This window comes from Chanos chanos, chromosome 15 (genome assembly GCF_902362185.1).
Source record: "Chanos chanos chromosome 15, fChaCha1.1, whole genome shotgun sequence".
Taxonomy (NCBI): domain Eukaryota; kingdom Metazoa; phylum Chordata; class Actinopteri; order Gonorynchiformes; family Chanidae; genus Chanos; species Chanos chanos.
In genome coordinates this window covers 8,787,776-8,803,316 of record NC_044509.1, presented here as the reverse complement: position 1 = coordinate 8,803,316, position 15,541 = coordinate 8,787,776, and positions in this window count along the sequence as shown.

Below are 15,541 nucleotides of genomic sequence, written 5' to 3'. Positions count from 1 at the left end.
GGATTTTACCAATATAGTAAAACACTCTAAGGGTTATAATGTACTTTCACCGATGTTTGAAACCATAGGGAGAAAATGGTATGTGAGTAAGTACACAGAGAAATGTTTTGAATGTACATTGACTCAGTGCACCTAACAGCAGAGGTAGATGATACAATCTGCACTTAAATATGGTAAAGGTAAAATGATATCCAAAAGACGGTGAAAACGATAATAACGGTTCCTAGGTTTTGATCTGCGTCAGCCTCAAAAGCATTTGGAAGTCTGGTTCTGTGGTTTTGTATTATGCCACCTGCAATAACATTGATAAGTTTTGTTTAATTCTTGCCTTTTTTGTACATACTTAAATATAAGGTCATTATAACAGAACAAGGTATAATGACCAATCACTAAGGCAGATCACAACAGCATCCAATACCAAACATCTGACTTTATACATCGCTTCTTCAATTCTGACTATTTCTGCTAATGAAAAGGCCTGCACAATTCAGGCCTCTTTATTTAGCTGACAGATGAATCCTTACTCCACTCTCAGTTACTCTGCAGTATCATCAGAGTTGCTGTTACTTCTCTGTAGCTTCTCTCACAAGTCTTGTTCTTGTTTAGATGGTGCATTTCGAGGGCCAGCCTATTCTAGGCAGTTGGTGGGAAGATGCATCTTCCACTTCTTAGTTAATATGCTGGCATTGTTTTCTGGGATATCCATACACCTAGATATGATGTTATGATTTTTCCTTATATTTGAATTTCTATAACCTTAACTCTAATTGCCACATTATGCTCTTTGGTCTTCATTTTTTTTACCTTTCCATCAGATTCACTACTTGATATAGGTCAGAAATGGGGTCAGTTTCCTCACTGGTGCACAAACAGAAGCCAATGGTATAGCAAATTATCTTTGTTACCAGAGCGCAGTATAACAGATTATCCACAGCTACCAGAGCAAAGGATCTGAACATTCACGCAGGCAGCATAAACAGTGTTAGGCTCTGTCTGTGGATAAATATATCATTCCAGTTTTCAGTGTTTTCTACTGAAGCATATGCAACACCTCTTGGTGTTCCTCCTTCTCTAAATTCTTCTTTTTCAAAGTTTTTCAAAGTTTTTACTGTAATTTGAAGATGGGCATACAACATATATGGAGTTATTACACCCTGTTCATTGCTTGTGCACCCTAGTGCTTGTAGATGGACAGATTATTGAAGAACAAATCACCCAGATTAACAAAATGAAACAGCACAGATATGGGAAGAGAATATGATTTGTCTGCAGGTCAAAACTGACACATTAAATATCTCCTCGAATAAAACTAAATGAAACCGGAGGACTGAGTGAGTTTTGTGAGAGGTATGGTCATTTCAAACAAGATCTGAAGAGAATGGGTCTAGTTTTATATAGTTTAGTGCCGTTTACAAATGTTAGATTTTTATTACTGCTGATACATTTGTAAGTATCTCTACTATGAATACAGGGTATGAAATTGCATGAATCATAGGACCAAAACCAAGTGAAACATTTTGTAATCATTTTTCTTATCAGAGCCTCAGCAAGCTGCCAATTTCCTATAATTAAAACCGTAACACTTGTGTTTTTGGGCAAATAGGCAGTGGGAAAAATGTGTCGGCTTACACTCTCCAAAGGAAAAAAAAGAATGTTTTTAGCCCTACACTTTCTCTATTCTCATAACAAGAGTGTGTCAGATGGAAGAAGGTAAGATACATGGCATGAAAGTGAGGGTAACTGACACCAGATTTTTTCACCAGATTCTTTTTTTTTTCTTTAAATGAAAACTAAAAGGATCGGAGAAAACAAATGGAGAAATACAAAGAGTTATTTCAACAAGGTCACCCAGTTGTGTTCTTAGGTAGTCACGCAAGGACGATTAACAGATGGAGAAAGACAGAGAAAATGACACAAAAACAAGAAGCAGTTGGTTAGGAGGGGGTCAGAAATACTATCATTCTGTTTACGCAAGAGGAGGAACTAAAGTTAAAGATTTTTGAGGAATTACAAGTAAACACTCACACCAGCCTTCAAAAATTGATTGTGGCTGCGGATGTCATACACTCAACAATAATAAGAAAAATGTACAACTGGTGACAAAACAGATTCAGAATATTTTGACACTGCAATGAATAAATATGGGAATTGAGAGGGTATACCAAAGTAGATAGCAAGAACTGCATAATCCTTTGGTGATTCTATATTGGCAGATGCTAAAAGTGTAGAGCTGATCAGCATCAGTCAGTGAGTCTTTAAATCCTTTAAGCTTTTTTTCCATTTTGCAACAATGAATTAATTTTGGTTGTGCACTGGCATGAAACTGGCATGAAACCAAAATCTTCTTTATTATATATTACTTTCCTCCAATTCTAATTTCAGAAATACAGATATCACAGAACAACAAAATATCGCATTGTTTATTATATATAGTTGTACATGGGTATCGAATTGAAAACTATCTGATACTGCCCTCTAGTGTATTGATTGCACACCACACACTTTAGTAAAATCCCTCTAAGTACAGCATTGCTAGTTTGTCTGTTTCTTGTTTGTTTCTTACTCGTTTCTGTTTCTCACCGAGTAATGGGGAGCAGATAATGTGCCAGGAATGCGTTGAGATGGAAACCTAGAGTAAATAGTAGAAAATGAATTGATTTTTGTGAAATAATAATAAAAAAAAAATGTTTTGCATGTGTGCATGACATTATGTCAGTCAATATTTTTCCTTTAATAAAGAAAATAACAAATATAACAAATAAATCCTAAAAGTGTATATTTGCTTGAAAATGGTTGTTGTTGTTGTTGTTGTGTTGCTATTTTTTTTTTTTTTTTTTTTTATAAAAATGTGTAGGTCAATGTTGCTCGACAATGCAGTCCTACCAAATCACCCCCTCAGAAGTATGTTCTGTCATTCAGGCAAATAACTTGATTTCTGCATGTAGGTATTCTGGGGTCCTTAAAAGATCTGGGTGGTATTCCAGAAAGCGGGTTTAGTGAAAACTCAGAGTTAGTTAACTCAGAGCAAGTAGTACCTAGTAGTACCTCCTAATAGAAGGGCCCTATGGCTTTGTTTTGCTAGGAGAATGAAGCCACGGGGCTCTTCTATTAGGTGGTTTACTACTAACTCTAAGCTAAGCTAACTAACACTGATTTTTCACTTAACCCGCTTTCTAGAACACCCCCCGGGTTCAGGAATTAAAATGTCAAATACTGGGTCTCCATAGAACTGGAGTACACTAAAGAATGGGGTCTTCCTGAAGACCCAGCCAAAAACAAAGAGAACAAAGAAAGAAATCATAGATTTGGATGCAAGATGTGGGTATTTAGCAGTTACGTTTGGATATTAAATCAACTTGCTGTATTCATTTGAGAAAAAACAGCAAGATTTACCTACGTACATATATACACTGAATAGCATATTCCCTGTACTTAACGTAAAATTTTGTTGGTGAGAAAAATAAACAAACAAACAAAAACACTCTCTTCTTTCCACTTTCCTGGAGGATGGCATGAAATGTACTGCTTCCTCTTGAAAAAAAACAAAAACAAAAAAACAACAACATAAAAACGCCAATAATAATAGTAATAAGTCTCCTAGCTACGGCCTGTAATATTCAGCTCTCCTTCAAAAAAAACAAAAAGTATAGAAGCATGATGAAAACACCTCACCGCTGATTGGCTCATGAAGCTTGGTTTATTGAGCTGATAGGCTCCAGGGCTACTTTAAGCTGTGATCTGGAACTCAGGCCTCTCCCTAGCTGCACAGCTGCCCTGACACTGTCTCATGCTTGGCTGCAGCCCAGGCAGAATGACATTTGAGAGCGGGCCTGGAGCAGTAGGGTCAGAAAGAGGACCTCTCACTCAGGGAGTGATGACAGAACAAACGGGTGGGAAATGTCAGTGAGAGCCGCGCAGCACCACAGAGACGTACTGCTCCCACAACTCACATGTCAGTTCAGTCAAGACAACTACGCTGTTCGCCGTTACTTGAGCCCTGCTGTTCTACACTCATTGAACACTAGTTTTGCTTTAAAACGATCTTTCTCCCAGAAATCAGCGCTTAAAGTCGAGCCTTGTCATTATTCACCGTGCTAGGAAATGTTGAGAAGATGGAATAGAGAAGTGAGATGAAGGCCACATACTTTTGTAAAATTGTGTGAAATAGTTTTAGATTCAAACCAGTGCTTTAACTAGCTTAATAACTTAACATGAAGACTCAGTGTCAGTATCATTTTCTGTTTCATTATCAGTGGTCCCGCAATTATCAGAATTAGCATTTTTAATGAAATGAGTCCCCTTGGTCCAACCAACATAGTCTGTCCATTTGCTTTTCCCTCCAAATATCAGCTGCCAGCTGCAACCTAGCTGACCTTTTCCCCTCCTCTTTAATCCCCCAGAGCTGTTGGATTCTGACATTTCCAATGCTCTGGAGTGCGGAGGCATGCTCGTTGCCTTATTTCAACAGTGGGCTTTGTGATATTTAGGCTGGAAATGAGAAAGCCTTGATCTCTGACAGATGGATATGAAAGAGGAGAACACCATTGGTTCCTTCAACAAACTGCCGTGACCTCCTTAACACAAGTTCAAGACTGTACCCAAGTCAGTGCTATGTCAAAAAATCTCAGCCGTGAAAGATTCTTCACTTCAACTTCATTCCTGTGCTTCAAGATAATGTCGGTCTTTTGAATTAATCTTTATGGTGAAACATTTATTGTCTGAAGAACTTTTGTTTAAGAAGTGACTTATATAAACTTCTTTTGTATCACCAGTTCAGTTTCTAAACAGCCATTTCAGTCACCATCCTTTACAGTTTTCATGGAAAACCATTGTTTGAAGATCCACTACCACTAGATGGCGATCTATACGGGGTTCTGGGTATGAGTTTCCCAGCCAACTGCATAATTTGCTGTATCTACATGGTAATAAGCATCCATACCTCCCTGCGTCTGTGTCCAAAATTCAGTGGTCTATGGGAAATTAGTTCATTCTCTAAAACATGCTGGCTTTGTGTTGCTCAGGATTTCAAAAACAAACATACAAACAAAAGAAGAAAAAAAAAGAAAGAAAAAGAAAAACTGAGAAACAACATTACTTTATGAGAACAATGTCTTTGTGGTACATTAGGATTATTAAGAGTAACATTATGTGTGCTAGGCTGCATTTGTGCTTTGTCTAGTAATACAAAAAAGGAGTAAAAATCTACAACATGAAAGCTATCTGGGCTTTTTAAAAAAAAGTGATTGATGGCACCTTGCTCTTGGGCCATTAAGGGTCAGGTATTTTCTCGTGATAGGCACCTCTATGTAGTAATTAGAAAAATCAATAAATCTATTAATGAGTACCAAGTGGCAGCTCCACATATAGAAATCAACAGGAGCCTGTGGGCGTCAAAAACGAGATAATGACCAGGGGGACGGAATCAATAAGTCTTGACAGACCTGCAGGAAACAGACTGATTCAGTGATTAGCCTATCTAAAGCGTTCCGTTTTAACCATTACACTATCTCAAGAGATTCTTATCTTAGCTCCCAGGTCAGGCCCAAGAAAGGATGAAGGGATATAATCAAATATGGTCCTGCAAGTCTCTTCTGGTGTAGACATTGCATTCCCCTGGTTTTGGTCATAACGGTTGGATTAAGAAAAGAGTTGAGGAAGCTGATCTGCTATTAAAGAGAAAGCATGGAAATGTCTGCTTGTCTGTCTTCTGTCTGCATTACTCTATGCACGGGTATTAGAGATATTAGAAAGTCTGCTGGAGAGATATTGTTTTGATATGTGAAAAAAAAAAAAAAACATCTGCCTTTAAAAGCATGTCTGTCACTATGACTGTCCATATATGTCCATGCTAGAATCACTTTCAGCTTGTATACATGTTTGGTGTGTGTGTGTCAGCCTGACAAAAATACATTGCTTTCATTTATTTATGCAAAGAGATGTATTGTTGGCTCACAGTATGAGCGATGGCTTTTTTTTTTTGGTAAAATACACTGAAATAGTTCCCTAGCAACAATCGCTGATGGCAACAGCAGTGCAGTAAATATTGGAGTGAAGACTCTACTACCCCCCCCACCCCCACCCCCCCGCTGGCATAAATATACCCACTTTCAACCGCATACAGAAACATGTGAAAATTTCACACTACTTGATTATATACAATGTACAGATGCTGCTTCAGGAGGCCACAAAAATAATATGGATTCAAATTCAGCAAGTGTTTATGAGAGACAGTAAAGTCTAATTGCACTCCTTTAGTGCACACATACTATAAATACCAAAATGGTAAGACTTGTCCCAATGTACCAGTGCGGAACTTGAATTAGAATAGATTAAAATTTTTCACTCTGAAGGGCATGTGAAGCAAGCCAATACTTTGGCTGTGGATGCATCAGTGAGGAGGTAGCAGGTATATCTTTATTTTATCTGGATGTTGCCTGTAGAATAGATATACTGAAAAAAAAAGTCTATCACATATTTTCATCCAAGAATACCTATATCGGCTGGGTGAAATAACTGAGGTAATTCACACACCTGAGGTGCAGTCACAGTACCACAGTGTAAAAGTGTGGTAGACTTTTTGAAAAAAAAAAAAAAAAAACATTGGTGTGGCAGATTTTCCACAGACAATTGCTGCCACTGGGGGCCTCCAAGATGCCTGCTTTCCTCAACAAAGCCTGTCAGTTTCAAATGCATTTTAGGTCTGATTCCTAATCTCGCAGTTTGTCCCCCTAGCTCTCACATCCAGCGTTTTGCTCCATTTTAATCTTTTACACCATGCTGCTTGTCGTCTCACTCTTGGGGGAAAGCCTTAATTCTCTCTTTCAGGATGAAGAAAGAGCAGACAAAACAGAAACAAATTACTGAGAGGAGCATTAGTACTGACGAACACAACATGACAAGAAAATGGTGGAAAGCCATGCCTTTCAGGCTCCCTCCCTGCCCAAAGAGATTTAAATAATAAAAAGCGTCGGCCTCTGAACAAACAGGATAATTATGGCCTGCAGTCTTCCCTGTCGCTCGTCCGGCACGGCCGAGCAGAGAGAAACACGTTATTATCACTCAAAGGTTTCTGCCAAGGAATTAGGAGACATTAATGTTTCATAGAGTTGCAAGCATTTGAAAAGAAATTCACACTGAAAATCAACACATTATGACCCGTATTCTCTGTGCTTCATGTATCTTCCATGACAATCAGTGCACTTAACACTTTGGCTGAAGAACCAAAAACAAAGCAATCTTTTGTCAGTTTCTGAAAATTGCAATTCAGTCTAAAGATGAGAGAGAGAGAAAGAGACATATGAGGAAGAGAGAGAGAGAGAGAGAGAGAGACATATGAGGAAGAGAGAGAGAGAGAGAGAGAGAGAGAGAGAGAGAATTAATAAGTTGTATTTTCTGAGTGGTGTTGTTTCTCTCCAGTGGACACCCATTCAAGGGTATGTAATTGGGAGTGAGCAGTTCATATACAGTAAATACTTGAAATTACTTAATGGCTCAACATTTTACTTATTTACCTTTTTCACAGCCTAGAACATCGCATGCCTGAAATCATAACCCAGGATTAATAAAGTGTAAGAAAGGGAGCTCGGTTTTTAAACGTGACCTCTATGATGAGCCGCAAGAAAATAAATCATTTACACACATGTCCATTAACAACCTCTTACATCTCGCTTGAATAATGAATTAGCAAAACTTTCAGTTATTTATAAGAGCTGAGTGCAAATATGCTAAATGGCACTTAATGTGATTTGAGTTGATTTCTAAAACTAAACAGAACAAATATCTGATCTTAGTACATGGGTTAGCCCTGGAGGCATACATAGAGAGAGACATACATACACACACACAGACACACACAGACACACAGACACAGAGAGAGAGAGAGAGAGAGAGAGAGAGCATATATATCAGTCTAACTTTGGGCACCATCCTATGGGAATTCATACAGTTCAGAATCAGTGTTTCTTATCTGTCAGGAGCATTGTTCTGTCAGTTTTACAGTTATGCTCATAAAATAACTGCTCCTGGCAATCAGGACTCAGTTAGTCCTCATCCAAACAAATCAACCATTTTATGAAAAAAGCGTCCAGATCTCAAACAGAAGAGCTCACATTTTGCGGATTATAGATCAGTCCGTTCTTTATGGGGCTGCCTCAGTGGAACCTGTCCATCTGGGCCTCAGGTTCCCACTCAGCAGATGAGGCTGCCAGTAGCACATAGCAGAGTAGCAGATGGTGTCTAAAAGGACAGATCTGCTCTCTATCAACGATGTCATTCTGACAACTGTGACAAAGGCTGTAACTGCAGTCACCAGCTCCACTTTGCTACGTCATCCTCTAGCCAACACGGCACACTGACAGCAAACACATTCTCCACTAACTGCCCTGGCATCTGCTCCCTGTTCTCCTCATCTGCAGAACAGCTATATGCAGCTTGCTTCAAACAGCTCAAGTTGTTGCTGCACACCAAACCCTTTATAAATACCTTCCCTGTTGATTTTCTTTTTTTCTTTTTCTCTTTTTCTTCCTCTCCTTATCCCTCTCTCTCTCTCTCTCCAAACAATGACACGGTCATGCTGTCCCAGTGTTCCAGCAAATGTTTAAATGTTTAAGAATTACAGCTGCAAAAGTTTAATTCTATCCAAAAAAAAAAATGTCCCTCCGCTTCTGAGGTGTTTTGAATTGCACTGGGCAACATGGGCATACCTATACAGACAGGGGTGATAGTTTTATATTACCAATGAAATGCCAGAAGCATACAAAAGCAAGGACCTTCCAAAGGGCATTTGGTCCTTCATATTCAGCTAGAAGCTTTACAGAAAAATTGTGTTAGGTCCTTACTTTGAATTTAAATGAATATTGCATGCTCTTTTTCAAATGCCATCTTCCTTGCATGCCAAGTTTACACTTTCCATTGCATATTTAGCCAGGGGAATGCATAAGGACCTTTCAATCAAGGAAAGGCACCTTCCTCCAGACTTTGTATTAATTATGAAAATGCATTCAGGGCAAGGCCATCCAGATGTCTAGTGGCAATTGGAATTTAAAAGCTTTTTTTGCTTGTTATTTTTTGACTCTAGACTCTGGGAAATCCCAAATGTATCACAGAGGATTGCTTTCACAGTCCAATTAGCATTTTGAGCAATTACAGCAAAGAAAGTCATGGCCATTTCAGAAGCAAGAAACTTCTGGAATGCCAGAGCACTTTAGGTGGGATAGGAAGAGTGGTATACTAAAATTAGAGAGGAGTAGAGAACAAAATGTTGGGTAAGAGAGAGAAACTTAGGATAACACTTGAAGCACAGTGTGTGGCCCAAAATGTAAGTTACTGAGGTGCAGCTTACTAAAAGAAGAAACTGACAGGTATCCAGGGGGATTGCAAGAGAATGAATCAAAAACAAACTTTAGCCTTATTTACTCAGAACAGCGCTGATATTAATTGGTCATGGTATAAATACCAGCAAAACAAAGCAAGACAGCATAAAAGTAATTAAACTTCTACATAAAAGTTGGCAATATACATGAAAATCCTTAAAAAATATAATGTTTATTCACTGACAGTACCCTCTGGAATTTGGTGAATATGTGCATAATAAATCATAGACAGGTGTTTTGTACACTGAAAATTACCTAAGAATCCACTTTACTTACAATAGCTAGCTGTCAGACAGCAGTCTGCAGACAATTTTTCCACTCTTTTGAATTTGCCTCATAGATTTTAACTTGTATTTTGCAGGGAGTTTGTTTCATTGTTCTCTTTTAAAACTGCTGTGAGAAAAATAAAAAAATAAAAAATAAAATCCTTCCGGTTGCCTGTTGTGCAGGTAGTCAGACACGGGAGCAGAGAGGCAGTCTTTGGGTTTTTGGAAATGACACACAGCTCTTGCTGTTCAGATTAACCTGTGAAGGGGAAAACACACACCCCTGTGGTGCTCAAGTGCTTCAGGTAACTTAGTCGGCACAGAGGACAAGATAAAAATGTTCCAGCATGTTGTGTGGTTTCTTCTGCAGAGTGGTGTTGAACACATATCTGAAACCCACCAAGAGGATTCAGGTGCAACTATCTAGAGATTCAAGGTGTTATAGTGTGACATGGGGGTCCATTTAAAAAAAAAAAAAAAAAATCTACTGATCTGCAGATGGAGGCATGAGCAACAGAGAAAGAAGATCAGAGAAAGAAAGTTTAAGCACAGGGGAATCAGAACTTAGATAGCATGGGAGAGCAGGGTAAGAGTTGTAGTGATGTAAGTGGGCAGCGTACGTGTCATAAGGTATAGATGGATGGCTGACGGTGTTGTTTGCTTTATTCATCATTATGAACAATTTCTTTCAGCTTGTGTAAATGGTCAGTGATTATTCAAGTATACATACTGCCGCAGACGTTTGCTGCATTGCTAATTTTGACTGTTAAAGTAATGTTAAGTGCCAAGATCAAAGTGCGCAGAGAAGAGGGTTGAGAGACAATATGAATAACAAGTCACGGAGAATAAAAGAGCTGTTTGCTTTGAGAACATGCTTTCACAACTGGCGATTACAAAAAAAAAAAAAAATCAAAAGTACTGAGTGAGTCAGAGGACTGACATTTGATTTGGAAGAGAATGTTGACTATAGTGTGCAGTTGGTGGAATACTGTGTAACTTGCGAAGGTGTTGGCCACGACAGTCTCTGAGGGGACAATCTCCAGTACCATCCCCCCCATCTCCCCTCCACACCGCTCAACCCATCAAGCCTTCGCTTCAGCCATTCTCCATTTACTGCCACCATCCCTAAAACGTGACTGCTTTTTATTCAGGGGGGGAAGAGGAGGTGTTTTAATTGAGTTTCCATGTAGACCATTTCTGTGGGTGTCCCTCCCAAGGCTGTAGCCAGACAGTTCTAAGACAGTGAGGGTGGATAGTGGGGGGAGGGGGATCCCTGGAGGCAAGCTGAGTGGACAGGACTATGAAGACTCCTGAAAATGGAAGAGCAGGAAAACTATAAATACATTTATTGAGAGGACCATTTCTTTATGTGCCTTGTGGCCTAGGTGATTTTTCTGTCTCAGAAATGTCTCAGGGTACACGGAGCACTCCATTTCTTTTTTTTAATTCGTTTTCCATGCAATAATTTTTATAAGATAATGAAGTATTGTAACAACAAAGTCATCATCACTATCATTATTTTATGTTTATATTTAAGAGAAATGCTATCATTAAGTTGACAGAAATAGCATCATTGTCTTGTTGTTCGCTGTTTTGTATATTCATTAGATTGGAGAAATATGGCTATATATACATGTACATTTGTTCTGAGTTAGTGGACTGTATGTTTTTCCATCTACGCCATAACACTAAACACTGAATTAAACTAGTACAATGAACAGAACTGCTTCAGCACGCCTTGCATATGGAAATTAGACAGATAATTGATTCATTATTTTGTGTTGAAAGCAATTATAAAGTTTACACAACTCACATTAGAAAGGCTGCAAGGTTGTTGACAGTTTAGACCCAATGTGGGCATTAGGCGAGATAATTGCTCATTAAACATGGAGGTGGTGTCGAGCTCTCAGAAAAAATTCGTGTGACTGACAAACTCACACGTTAAGAGACAGGGATATGTGGCTGAGGGGCATTTCCCCCATGCACTCCTCCAGGTCTCACCCTTGCTCTTGTTTCTATGCAATTATCAATAAACACACCGCAAATCCAACCGGTGCATTTTATTTTGTTATTTTAAGACCTTTGAAAACATGTTTTTTGGGGGGGGTTATTTTTGGAAACAGAAAGCATGCAAGATGTTCTGTACAATATTAAATTGTCAAAACTTGAATATGAACTGATGTTAGGAATATGTTAACAAAATATCTTGGAAACATTACACATTTTGTTGAGCTATTAAATTGAAATCTGCATAGCTGAGTTGTTGCTGTAATAATGGAACATTAATGAGGATTTCTTGGAGAGTACATTCTCACACATCAATAAAACTCTGAGAAGAACTGCAAAGCTTACCACTGGCAGGTTGATTAAGATATATTTTTATTGTATTATGTGCTGAACTATTTCTTCTCCATTCCATTTGCTCATGCATTGGGTAACCAAATTTGCAAATCTAGAGAAATAGATGAATTGATACTTGAGAGTGCTATTCTATTTTCTAAAATTTCTAAGTAAAATATAATGACCACTTTCAACTGGGATCTATAGTTCATTTATTTTTATTTTTCTCGAAATATGTCTGCTTAAATACAGCTGTGTTCATGCTATCATACTTTTAAAATGCATTACCTTCTTTAAACAGACAAACCTAAGAGTATTTTAATGTTGAAAATATAACAGATGGACAAACAGATGCCCAGACACAAATGCTCGGAGAGAAACTAATGGAGATAGACAAGACATGTAAATCCCAATTTATAATACATTTCTTACCCCCGCAGTGTAACTCTAAAAGGTATCTCGGTATCTCTAAAGGTATGTTTGGTAGTGCCATACACTCTAAACTCCTTGCAGTATATAATGCTTTCAATTCAAATTTCCACTAAAAAATATTATATACCATCGGGAAATGGAAACACCTTTCCGTCCCTGTAATTGTGTGAAACCTAGCCACTGGTAAAAAAAAAAAAAGTACCTATCTTAATCTCGTTAAAGATTACAGGTTTAAGCAAATTAAACGTTATTTCCACCTCCTAATTTTATCAAAAGCACACTTCCTTGAATTAGAGGCCATCATCACATTATCTAGAACAATTAGTCTTCATGATGCACAGACAGTGGAGTACAACATGTCCCAGGAAGCTGTCTTAATTGTCCCTCCAATAATAGCATTGGAGGCAGTAAATTACCATTAATTCATTTTACAGGTGCACTACACACCACAGAATGCACGGGAGACCATCTTTGATTGTACCAAAACATCAAACAGGGCGCACCGTTTATGAGTATCGGTGAAAAAGTGGTTCAAGATCGTAAATATCCAACAATATAATACATAATCCTTTATATGCCAAACTTTTGTTAACTTGCTTATGTATTCATTACATAATTTTATTTTGAGCTCTCTTCTCACAGCATGGGACTTTTAAAAGTTTCTTAATATTAAAAGACAAAATCAGCCAGCGGTGGAAACTTTGCTGCCGATCTTTTTACCCACAATGAAATGAATTGTTGGTTTGTTTTTATTGGTTGTATTGTTGTTTATCAGTACTTTATCTATATGCACTTATGAATATAAAGAACACTGACAAAAAAATACAAAGGTCTGTATTCAGAGCACTGTTGCTGCTAGGCCATACCATATGGACTGTTTTAATATATACTGCATCCAGCAGCTTTGTATCTATCGTTTTTCATTCAGATACATAGTAATTCCAAACACACAGTAACTAATATGTCTTGACAATTTCAAAATGACTTGGAAATTGAACAGGAAGAAGAAAGTAATACACGACACATTGCGGACACAAGCTAATATTCCGAAGCCTTATGTTTTCCTGGTAATTTACCTGATGATGAGAAAACCAGATTGTTATTCTTCTTGTGAACTATTCACTTTGGTAATAGCTATGACACTTCTAATGGAGTGGTGGTTTTAACATTCAATATAGTTGCAGTTAGACTTTAATTAGTAGAGTGCTGGTACATCAATAAAGCCACTGTAATTATTAAGTAATGTTGCTTGAGAATGCTTATGTCTCAGTAACCAGGACATAATAGCTTGGTTGCACTAAGGTGCCTTGGACAGAACATACACCAGTATAGATCTTGTTTCTTCTGTTATGATCTCCTTTACTATTTATTATTCATGTAATAGTTTATCAATTTCTCCACAATAATGTTTATGATTGCATTCATTACTAGAGTGCTTTACAGTTCAAATTAATGCTAACCTCATTTGATATACATAAAGTTAGTTATGTGTTTTCCAGAACAGATATCCGGACAGCAATTTTTCCCAACAGAATTCTATTTCCTCTTGATAGGAGTGGCAGGACAACCTATGTCACCAAGCCACTCATACTCAATTACCTCAGGGTCAACACAAGGAAATTGGCTTCAACATTGATTATTTTCTATCCCAGGCGGTAGATGAATAATTGACCCATCTGATTTCTCGAGTTAAGCATTCCCTCTGAGCATTACATTAAAGTTATCTGTGTGGGGGTTATACTCAGACCCATTCCACTGTGGTTTTAATCACCATTGTTGTCTACAGACTCGTCAGCTCATGGCCTTTGTAATCAGAGGTTAATTTTGTTTTAATTCTGAGATTAGGGTTTGCCACACTGCCTCATTTGCACGTGGGTTAAATCACTTTGGATATTTTATTAATTGTAGTGTTTGGTTTCAAGGAATGATGTTTAATCTATTAACAATAATTCACAAGTATGGTGCAGAACATTATTTGTGAACGTATTCATTATGAGAATGTGATTTACTGGTACTACATGTTCATTTCAGTAATAAGTATGATATTTACTCAAAGACAGCTTTTAATTCATGTGTGGTTTAACTTCCCAATATCTGTCTTTGGCGACCCTTTCATATTGAATACGTACAGTGAAAATTAATGTTCTGTTGTTTAATATTATGAAGGCTGCATATCATCACAGCCTAACTTTGAAAAAAAAAATCAGTGTTGTCAAACAATATACTTTCAGACAACAATAAATTGTATTTATTGGCAAAATCTGACTCATCCTCAAAGCCAGCCAGTAATGGTAATATCTGTGTGTGTGTGTCAACACTCAAATTAAATCATTTACTGAGACCATTCTCATCACTATAATGCATTATGTCCATTTGATACTAATTCAATTTTATATGATAACATTTGTTTTTCTCATAGGAAACTTTCTTTGCAGTCAAAGACAGTTATTGCAAAGTGTGATAAGTGGTAGTCATTAACACGATTCTACTGTGGTGACAGTCGTTTCCACAACCATGACATTTTACTGTTGAATTATGCATGACTTAAATAAGAGGTGGCCATAGTGGTACTGGTAGCAATCGAAGAAGAAGAAGAAGAAGAAGAAGAAGAAGAAGAAGAAGAAGAAGATGAGCCAAAAATATGAACTGTGTTCATTCAAGGAAATTAGTTCTCCTCAGCTGCAAGCACATTGATTAGTTCCAAATCACAACTCTTATTCTGGCTTCTTTCTGCACCTTTGATCAGAGAAGGCAACTAGGCACACAGTAATATAAAATAATAACAAACCATTATAAAGTGGAGCTTTTGTCTTTTTTTTCTGTAAGTGACTGCTTTTAGAGTCATAGAGCAGATTTTCAATCCCCATTCACACCTCTTTCAAACATGTATCATGAATTTTTAAATTTATTCCATAAGTAGTTTTTGTTGTACTTCCTTTGAATGAATGATGTATCTGGCATGAAACTTTGAGTGAGGTGCAATATGGGATGCTACTAAAATCGCAGCACACACCATCGATGCATGTCAGGTAAGCCAAGATTTCAGCCCGGCATGATGGATGCAGAACTATTCCTGAGAAATAGATGTTGCTAAAGAAGAATGGGGCCTAGAATAAGTAACAATAATTCACA